Below are 11,046 nucleotides of genomic sequence, written 5' to 3'. Positions count from 1 at the left end.
TTATATTTTGAAATTATTACAGAAAATTCTTCAATTAGCATTCTTGTGTATGTCTTTTGCTGCACATATGTAATGCATACAGAGTACGCAGATGCCAGTTTTAGTTGGCTTTGACAGTTTTCCAAAGTTATTGTGCACTGATCATGCCAGAACAAGATGAGAGATCAGTTGCTTTTCATTTTTATGTATATTCTTCTATTTCAATATTTTTGTACTGCACACCTTTTCCAAACTTTTTTTTAATGAAAAACATCTCTAAACAAACTGTACAGTTTCAATGTGTACGAGTGGGTTACTAAAGGAAAAGGCTCTTAAATATGACTGGACATAAAGAGAGTAATGGTGGAACAGTAAAGAAGTATTATCTAATCTTTGATGAATTTTGTAACCAGAAATAGCCCTAGTTGAAAAGCAGAAAAAACCCCAGAAAGTATAAGACAGCCCTGAGATAAGTCATAGCGTATTCTCTCTGTCTTATAGAAAACAAGGGCCAGTAAGGGATTTAACATTTCTCCATATGAAACTTAAGACAGTAATTATAGCCTTGATTGCTGTTTGTAGTATAATAAGATGCACAGAAATGTTATCTATAATTTTACATTTAAGTCTATGACTTAGATATAAAAAGTAGTTTCCTGTTAAGTTTTTCCATGAAGCCTGACTATTGTCCTTCTAAGAAAAGGCAAATAATGCCTATTATATTTTAACAACGAACATCCTGAGTTTTTTAAAGTGTCAAAAATGAGAAATATTTGAGAAAAGAGAAAATTTGAATTTATCTCAAATTTACAGAAGATGAACAAATGTTAGAATAAAACCACAATAACAGGAAAGAACCCTGATATATTAAGGAATATTAGAGTTTAATATCACATTACACTTCAGCAATATATAACTAGGCTTTATAAAAAATAAATCAACTATTGGTTTATAAAAAAAAACTTTATTTTGTATATATATAAATATATGTAAATATATATTTTTATTTTAAATATATATATAAATTTTACTTTTCCACATACAAAATTGAGATATATAACTCACCTCCTATTTAAGATAGGACTGACTATGCTGAGAAAAAGGAGAATATCCTCCATTTTAAACAGAATATATGTATGGTCTACTTAAGGATATTATTGATGCAACATAATAGCATAACAAGACTCTCCTTAAGAGAACAGCAGTTATAAATAGAATAGTTAAGGGTTACAGTAATGTACTACAGGGGGTGCAGATTAAGTAGACAAGTCTCTGGGCTGGGCTTTGAAGGACTGAATTCTAATTGTATGTCAGAAATTATTTTATTTTGTGACTTTGAACAAGCTGCTTAAACTCACTGTCTCATAATTTTCCATAAGCATAATGAGTTTAGTAGTGCTTGTTCTTCCATTCTAAAGAATGATTGGAATGCTCTTTCAGAAGAGTGATTGTATATTAAACTCATTAATATTATTTTTAATATTTCATGTCTTCTCCATGGAATACTTACATGAAAATACTTCAACAAGGCTTTTAAGGAAAGATCTAACCCTAATATTCTGAGGTTATCATAAATGATAAGAGTTAAGGTTCACCTTAGAACTTGTATAACTAATAATGGGATAAGCAATGAATGATTTAAATAGCAACTCTGCTCATTAAATTAAACAGTTCATTTCCCAAATTTTATGCTTCATAGAAATTGTTTTTCTGCCTAATCAATCCTGTCATCAACTGAGCAATTAACTTGCCCATGGATATTCTGGGGGTTTGATCTGTCATGAGCATTAGGTTTCCTTCCAAAAGATTATTATAGTTTTTTTAAATCTACATTTATGCAATTATGTTTCCTCATAAGGAATCAATAACAGCAATGGCTTGACCACTTATTTGGAGAGATTTCCATAAAGTATCTTATTTAATGTTATTTTCCTTTATAAAAGAATAAAATATTGCCTCATTAATATTATACTAAATATCAATCTTAGTATATTCTTAACACAAGTTTAACATTTTGAAAGCTATATGTATTGCTGCAAAAAAGTGTGAGGCTGAGAAATAACAACCTTGGTTGGCTACAGGTTCAGCTCTAATCTTATTCACTGTTGCTTAAATTTGAAACATCAATAGAAACATTAATAGACTAACAATGCTTATTTCTCAGGACTCTACAATACTTATATACAAATTGTCCAATTTGTTCTAAGAGGGGAAAGTGTTTTCTTTACAATTCTAATTTCAAAATTTGAAGATTTCTTTATTTACTGGATAGAGTCTGAAATGAAATTGAGGTCTATTCTTTTTCTTTCCTTTTTTTTTTTAAGAAACTGTTTATTTTCTGTCAACCTTATTTCCATTTTGTTTGCCTCTGTGGAAGAGCAGCTTAAGACCACTCAGTGGTTGTTCCCACCCATTCAGTGGCCAGAGCACTGGGAGCTGCAGACCAGTCTTCAGTGGCAGGCTGAGCACTCCAGTCTTCAGTAGGCAACTGCTGAATAGGCACAGAGGTTACATGCATGCCTTCAGACCTGTTTTCAGGTAGCAGTGAACTCAGGAGCTGGAGTAGTCCATTCATCCTGAAATTCCTCTTTGGTCACAACATTTTCAGCAGTGGGCTGCTCTTCCTTTTCAATCTCTTCAGGATCTCTATAGAAGTAGAGCTCAGGCATGACCTCCCATGGGTGTTCATGGGAAATGGTGCCAGGCACGAGCGAACTTCTCAGGCCAGCATCAATATCAGACCCATTGAATGAGCTCCCTTGTTGTTGCAAGGGATGGCAATGTCCATACAGCACAGAAGAGAGTCTGTATTACACAGAGCGATGGTAGGCATGTTAACAGAAAACACCCCTGTGAGAGGCTGGTGGTCAGCCCTGGGATCAGTAACCACCAGAAGTCTCGGCTCTCAGAAGGCTGCCTGGTTCTGGGTAGTGAAGGTTCCAGAAGTGAAGCAGCTAGCAATGGGAGTGGCTCCAGTAGCAGCAGCAAACTTTAGCACACCTGGCCACTATTCCTGGATGACATGACGCTGACATCAGCTGGGTTTCCAACAGCAACAATGGTATGAGCTGCCAGCAGAAGCTTCTTCTACGTTGTCTTTAGATTTATGATGCAGGTACCACCACTTCTTCTTTTGTAGATGTACTATTCCTTTTGGAAGTCAAGGTTCATGCCACCTAAGTGGGTTCCTGCTGCAAGTAATTTGAGGACATCCTCCTCCTTCATTTGCAGGACATCAAGGACTCCAGACATTGTGAAGGTTGTAACTTAAAGTTAACAACAGGAATGCAGAACAATGCTGTATGGACCCCTCCCTGGGTGGCACAGAAAGGTCACGTGTATTATGGATTTCTGTACATTGTAAATGGTATTTAATCACATTCATTTAACATTTTTTTTGAAGGGGAATATCATCCAGTTTATTTCTCTGATGTGTAGCACACTACATGAGAATAAATAATAGCTCTTTGAGTGGAGAATGAATAGATGGATGTATTTACAGGTTTGCTTACAACAGACATTCTGGAGTCACAAAGAACCAGTTTTCTTACTATTTATTTCATATTACTGTCATATTTTTAAATTCCTAAAATGGCTTCCATTAGCATATTACATTAAAGTAAGAGAAAGAAAAGGAGTCACAATCTTTAAAGATTTTTCTAAAGATATCCACAGGAGAATTATTTCTCAATTTCTACTCACTCCCCCAAATTCCAGATACTCATATTTCAAGCATTTACTATACCCTAGATATTTTTAAAAGTTATTTCATTTAATCCTCAAAGCAACTGAGTATGTTGTACAAAAACTTTGTTGTTGTTGTTGTTGAGAAGGAGGGAATTTAGCCAAATCACAAATCACATGACAGGTAAGTGGCATAGACCAAATTAAACTTCAGAGTCATTTTATTACAAACTGTGTAAGGCTATTTTCATTTTCCTCAACTATCCTTCTCTTTCTTCCCTCTATTTTTTAAAATTGTGAAATAATCTCCAATTTTGGATTGGTAATCTCTACAAATTTGCTAAATCATTTGTCTTTTAAAATCATGAGAAAGATAAGAAAGAGACAATTAAGACTGCAAAGGAATATGGATAGAGTTAAATTGGATTATAATAAATTTGCACATCAATCTTGGCACATTGACAAAGGACATGATTCCTTGTCATTATTCAGGTCTCTGGTTAAATGTCACCTTCCTTAGAGTCTTTTTTGGATTATTCCATGCAACACATATCCCCTCACTCTGTCTTCACTAAATATATTTATATTCTTTATAATATTACTAATATTTGAAATGTTATTATTGACATGTTTGTTTACTGTCTGCTTGCCCTCCAAAAAGTAGCTCTTGAGGGATTGGTCTTTGTCTCTTTTGTTCACCATCATTTCTCCAGTGCCTTGGACAATATTTGATAGAATTAAGTTGGACCAGTAATACCTGTTTAATTATCATTAAATGAATGATTAATTACTTACTTTCAGAATCAAACTATGTTTTTTAGGGAAGCTGCATAAGGTCTCTGTGGTGGTTTTCCCATTTATTAAAAAAAATAATAACTACCTCACAATGAGTTATAAGCATTACATAAAATAAAGTGAAATAATGTGAACTATAGTATTTGTCCCTTAGGAGAGACCCTCAAAAAGTATTTGTTGCTATGGTCACATAAAATATTTACTTGATAGAACAATTCAGTGAAATAGATAATTTATTTATGAAATACATGCACATTTATGCACAAACTTAAAAAGTGGAGAAATTAAGGATAAAAAAAGGCAAGTTAGTTGTTGATATTATATAGTCAAAAAAGTGATTGCATTTTAATCTTGAACCCATATTTCTTTTTTTTTTTTAAGATTTTATTTATTTATTTATTTGACTGAGCAAGACACAGCAAGAGAGGGAACACAAACAGGGGGAGTGGGAGAGGAAGAAGCAGGCTCCCCACCAAGCAGGGAGCCTGATGCGGGGCTTGATCCCAGGACCCTTGGATCATGACCTGAGCTGAAGGCAGATGCTTAACAACTGAGTCACCCAGGCGCCCCTTGAACCCATATTTCTTACTTTAATCTCTCAACTTGCTTGCTGAGGTATGGGGGTGACTAGAGACTCTATTTATACACAAACTTTTTGGAAAAGGTAGTAGATAATACAAATGACTATGGAACTCTGTTAAACTCACTAGTTCATTTCACTTTAAACAGCCAATAGTCATTAAGCAGAATGGATTTAAAGTAATGACCTAGAAATCAAAGGCAGTGTATAACCTATTACAAATCTCTTGAGCCATCCAACAATTTTTAAACACTCTTTTGATTTTGAAGTTGCTATGTCATAAAATAACATTTTGGAAATTGAAGAGGAAAATAATGTAGAGTGTATATATGCTCTGAAACTTAAATTTCACTATTTCACTGTAATTACCAGAGAGGAGCAATGGTAACTTGGTAAAATCCAATTATATTTTTTTTTTCAGCCAGGGGATCAGAGAGAGTGAAGTTGCAGAGAGAAAATGGTTTGTGTTTTCCCTATAACTAAAATTTTCCTCTTTCCATATCCTATTTAGATCCTTCTCTATTTTTCAGTGCTATGTGTATCATTACAGTTGATTACCAATTAACATGTAAGTAATTGTATGATGATGATAATACTGTGGCTGTCCCTCTCTTTCTCAGGAAGCCCTGCAGATAAATTATAAGCGATCGATTCCTGTTGAAGTGAATAGATGGCCTAGTTTTGCTGCAATATTCAAGTTCTTTTCCTCCACAGTCAATTCCCAGTGTCCTAGTGATTTATCTACCTTTGCTAAATTTCGTGTTCATGTTCTTTTTACCAGTGGCATGGAATTTTAATTAGCATTTGATAAAATGTATAAGGATACTTTCTAAACTAGGAATGGAGAAAAACTACATTTTTTTTCTACCTCTACATGTCAAGATTTCTGCAAGCTAGTAGAAGCTAAAAGGCAATAAGAGTTTGTGCATTTTTAACTAATGATATATAGGGCTTAATATGTGACAGTGCCTTGGTTATATCCTGGGAAATTCTAAGTTCTGTTAGGTTTCTTGGTGTAATACAATGTGTTCAGGAACAATTGAACGTCTGTTTATCATTATTTCTACCATTTTATTTTAAAATAATTTTAAACTTAGATAAAATTTACAAAAATTGTATATATAACTGAATTTTTTCAGACTTATTAATTTTCAACTCTTGCCCACATTTGCTTTACCTTCTCTATAAGAAATCATATAATAGTTTTATAAACCCACAATACTTCAGCATGCATTTCCTAAGACCAAATTATTTAATCACCTAGCCATAATCCATAATACAGTAATCAAATTCAAGAAATGTACCATCAATATACCTTTAGCATACTTTGCATTGCATATTCCAATTTCATCAACTGTCACAGTGATATGCTTTATAGCTATTTATTTTCTAGCATAAGATTTGGTCTAGGATCAGAAATTGTATTTAGCTATCATGTCTATTTAATTTCCTTCAACCTGGAGCAGTTCCTTATGTTTTCTTCCTTTCATGTCATTAAAGAATATAACCAGTAATTTTATAGAATATTCCTCAACTTGGGTATTACTGTCTCCCTATAAATAGATTCAGGTATGCATTATGGGCTGGGACACTACATAAGTGATGCTATATATTTTTCAGAATACCATACCCAGTAGCATATAATTTCTGTTTGTCTTGTATTGATGATGTTAATTTTGATAGCTTGGTGAATTAATTATCTATTTTTGCCTAACAGTGGGGCACAAAATTAGCAGTTTAAAGAATACACAACTTTACTGTATGACAGTTTCACTGGGTCAGAGAAATGGGGGTGGCTCATGTGGGTGTTCTATTTCATAACCAAGATGGCAACCACAGTTGAGGCTGTGGTATCATTTCAAGGCTCAACTACAAAAGGATCTGCTTCAAATCTCACATGATTCTAGGCAGAATTTGGACCCTTGCAGGCCATAGGACTGACAGCCTTAGTTCCTTTGGCCTATGCATCCCTCAATTCCATGGGCCTCTCAATAGGGCAGCTCAGAATATAGCAGCTTGCTTCATCAAAACCAGCAAGGGAGAAAGGCTACTAGCAAGATGGGTTACAAACTTACTTAGTATTATCTTGCAAGTGGCATCTCATTATCTTTGCTGTATTCTATTAATTTAAGTAGCAGGTCCTGCCCATATTCAACGAAATGAGTTTATAGTAGGCATGACTACCAGAAGGATGGATCCTTCTAAGAGTCTGCCCTCCCCACTGTAAGACTTACTATGGTATTTTCTGATTCCTTCACCACTTAGTTACCGTTTTTCATTTTATCATTTATACATTTATAAGGGGGGTATTTGAGATTATGTAATATACTATTCCACAATAACCCCTCCATTCCATAGTTTTAGTACCCATCAATAATTATTACCAGAATGTAATTTACTACATTAGTTCTGAAATAGTACTTTTCTAATTCATAATCCATTCTATATTTATTAGCATTCTATTATCAAGAAAGGATTTGTTCTATCACATATTTGTCTATTATAATCAATATGTGTCATTTTTCTCTGTCTTTAATATTTTCCCTTTATTTGATTTTTAGGTATTTAATTATGATGTCCCTTTATGTGATTTTCTGTATTCTAAATTCGTTGTGGTTTCTTGAACTGCTTGAGTTTGCCCATGTATAATTTTCTTCAAATTTGGAAAATTCTGGCCATCATTTTATTTCAATGTTTTTTCTGTCCCCCACCTCCAGCATCAGTGGCTCTAATTAAATTTATGTTAGGCTATTGGAATAAAAGGATTAAAATATGACAGCATATACCTAAAACATGGGGAAGAGAGGGGTAAAGAATGAGTTCAAGCTTAAATGATCATCAACTTAATGTAAACTGTTATATGCAGAAGAGGTTATATGCAAACTTAATAATAACCATATATTGAAAACCACTAATAAGTGTACAAAGAATAAAGACAAAGAAATCTAAATATATCACCAAAGAAAATCAGCAAACCATAAAAGAGAGAAAGACAAGAAAGGATAAGAAAAAAAATCTTCAGAAACAACCACAAAACATAATAAAATGACAAGAATTACATACCTATCAATGATTACTTTGAATATAAATGGACTAAATGCTCTAATCAAAAGACATAGGGTGACAGAATGAATTAAAAACAAGACCCATCTGTATGCTGGCTTAAAGAGACTCATTTTAGACCTAATGACACCTGCAGATTGAAAGTGAGGGTATGGAGAAACATCTATAATGCAAATGGATGTCAAATATAAGCTGGAGTAGCAATACTTCTATCAGACAAAGTAGACTTTAAAATAAAGACTGTAACAAGAGACAAAGAAGGACACTATATAATCATAAAGGGGACAATCCAACAGTAAGATATAACAATTGTAACTATTTATGCACCCAACATGGAAGCACCAAAATACATAAAACAGTTAAAAACAAACATACAGGATCTAACCAATAATAATACAATATCAGTAGGGGACTTTAACACCTCACTTATATCAATGGACAGATCACATAAACAGAAAATGAACAAGAAACAAAACCTTTGAATGAAACACTGGAACAGAATGACTTAACAGATATATTCAGAACATTCCATCCTAAAACAGCAGAATACACATTCTTTTCAAATGCAGATGGAACATTCTCCAAAACAGATCACATGATAGCCCACAAAATAAGCCTCAACCAATTCAAGAAGATCAAATCATACTATGCATATTTTCTGACCACAATGCTATGAAACTAGAAGTCAAGCACCAAAAAAATAAATAAATAAAAATAAAACAAAACCTCTCCCCACAAAACTGGGAAGACCACAGATACATGGAGGTTAAATAACATGCTATTAAAGAATGAATGGGTCAAGCAGGAAATAAGAGAAGGAATTAAGAAGAAATTAAATTAGAGAAGAAATTATGAAAATGAAAACATAACAGTCCAAAACCTCTGGGATGCAGCAAAAGTGGTTCGAAGAGGGAAGTTGATAGCAATACAGACTTACCTCAAGAAGCAGGAAAAATCTCAAATAAACAACTTAACTTTACACCTAAAGGAGCTAGAAAAAGAACAATAAACCAAATCCAAAACCAGCAGAAGAATGGAAATAATAAAAATTAGAGCAGAAATAAGTGATACAGAAACTAAAAAAGCCCAATAGAACAATGAAACCAGGAGGGGTTCTTCAGGAAAAATAAATCAATAAAATTAATAAACCTCTAGGGAGACTTATCAGGAAAAGAGAGAAAGGATTCAAATAAATAAAATCACAAATGAGAGAGGAGAAATAAGCAACACCACAGAAATACAAACCATTATGAGAGAATATTGTGAAAAACTACATGCCAACAAATTGGACAACCTGGAAGAAATGTATAAATTCCTAGAAACATACAAACTACCAAAACTGAAACAGGAAGAAATGGAAACTTGAAGAGACCTATAACCAGCAAAGAAATTGAATCAGTAACCAAAAAACTCCCCAAAAATGAAAGTCCAGGACCAAATGGCTTCACAGGTAAATTCTACCAAACGTTAAAAAAAGAGATAAACTTACTCTTCTCAAACTATTAAAAAAAAAAAATAGAAAAGGCAGGAAGACTTCAAAATTCATTCTATGAGGCCAGAATTACCCTGATACCAAAATCAGATGGAGACTCTACTAAAAAAACTATAGGCCAATATTCCTGATGAACATGGATGCAAAAATACTCAATAAAATACTAGCAAGCCAAATCCAACAATACATTAAAAAAAAATCATTCACCATGATCAAGTGTGATTTATTTCTGAGAGGTCAACTGCCAAACACTGATGAAAGAAGCTGAAGACAGCACAAAGAAATGGAAAGACATTCCATGCTCATGGATTGAAAGAACAAATATTGTTAAAATGTTTATACTACCCAAAGCAATCTACACATCTAATGCAATCCCTATCAAAATACCACCAGCATTTTTCATAACACCAGAACAAACAATGCTAAAATTTGTATGGAACCACAAAAGACTGAATAGTCAAAGCTATCTTGAAAAAGCAAAGCAAAGCTGGAGGCATCACAATTCTGGACTTCAAGTTATATTACAGAACTGTGGTAATCAAAACAATATAGTAATGGTACAAAAATAGACACACAGATCAACAGAACAGAATAAAAGCCCAGAAATGAACCCACATCTACATGGTCAGTTAATCTTCAACAAAGTGGGAAAGACTATCCAATGGGAAAAAGACAGTCTCTTCAACAAATGGTGTTGGGAAAACTGGACAGGTATGTGTGAAAGAATGAAATTGGATTACTTTCTTACGCCATACACAAAAATAAATTCAAAATGGATTAAAGACCTAACTATGAGACCTGAAACCATAAAAATCCTAGAAGAGAACACAAAGAGTAACTTCTTTGACAACGGCTATAGGAACTTTTTTTCTAGATATGTCTTCAGAGGCAAGGGAAATAAAAGCAAAAATCAACTTTTGGGTCTACATCAGAATAAGAAGCTTCTGCACAGTGAAGGAAACAATCAACAAAACTAAAAGGCAACCTACGGAATGGGAGAAAATATTTGCAAATGACATATTTGATAAAGGGCTAGTATCCAAAATATATAAAGAACTTATAAAGCTCAGGGCACCTGGGTGGCTCAGTCAGTTAAGCATCTACCTTCAGCTCAGGTCATGGGGATTGAACCCCTCACTGGACTCCCTGCTCAGCGGGGAGCCTGCTTCTACCTCTGCCCCTGCTCCCCCACTCTTGCTCTCTTTCTCTTGCTCTCTCTCTCTGTTGCTCTTAAATAAATAAAATCTTAAAAAAAAGAACTTATAGCCATTCTGACTGGTGTGAGGTGGTATCTCATTGAGGTTTTGATTTGGATTTCCCTGATGCCGAGCGATATTGAGCACTTTTTCATGTGTCTGTTGGCCATTTGGATGTCTTCTTTGGAAAAATGTCTGTTCATGTCTTCTGCCCATTTCTTGATTGGATTCTTTGTTCTTTGGGTGTTGAGTTTGAT

At 33.9% G+C, this 11,046-nt stretch overlaps 1 pseudogene; it reads right to left on the bottom strand.

Annotated features, from left to right (window-relative positions):
• Positions 1 to 2,362: 2,362 nt before the first annotated feature.
• LOC110581610 lies at positions 2,363 to 3,231 on the bottom strand (annotated as a pseudogene).
• Positions 3,232 to 11,046: the final 7,815 nt, after the last annotated feature.

The sequence above is a fragment of the Neomonachus schauinslandi genome, chromosome 13 (genome assembly GCF_002201575.2).
Source record: "Neomonachus schauinslandi chromosome 13, ASM220157v2, whole genome shotgun sequence".
NCBI lineage: Eukaryota > Metazoa > Chordata > Mammalia > Carnivora > Phocidae > Neomonachus > Neomonachus schauinslandi.
Note: the sequence above shows the minus strand (reverse complement) of the source record. Positions and strands in the feature narration are given on the sequence as shown.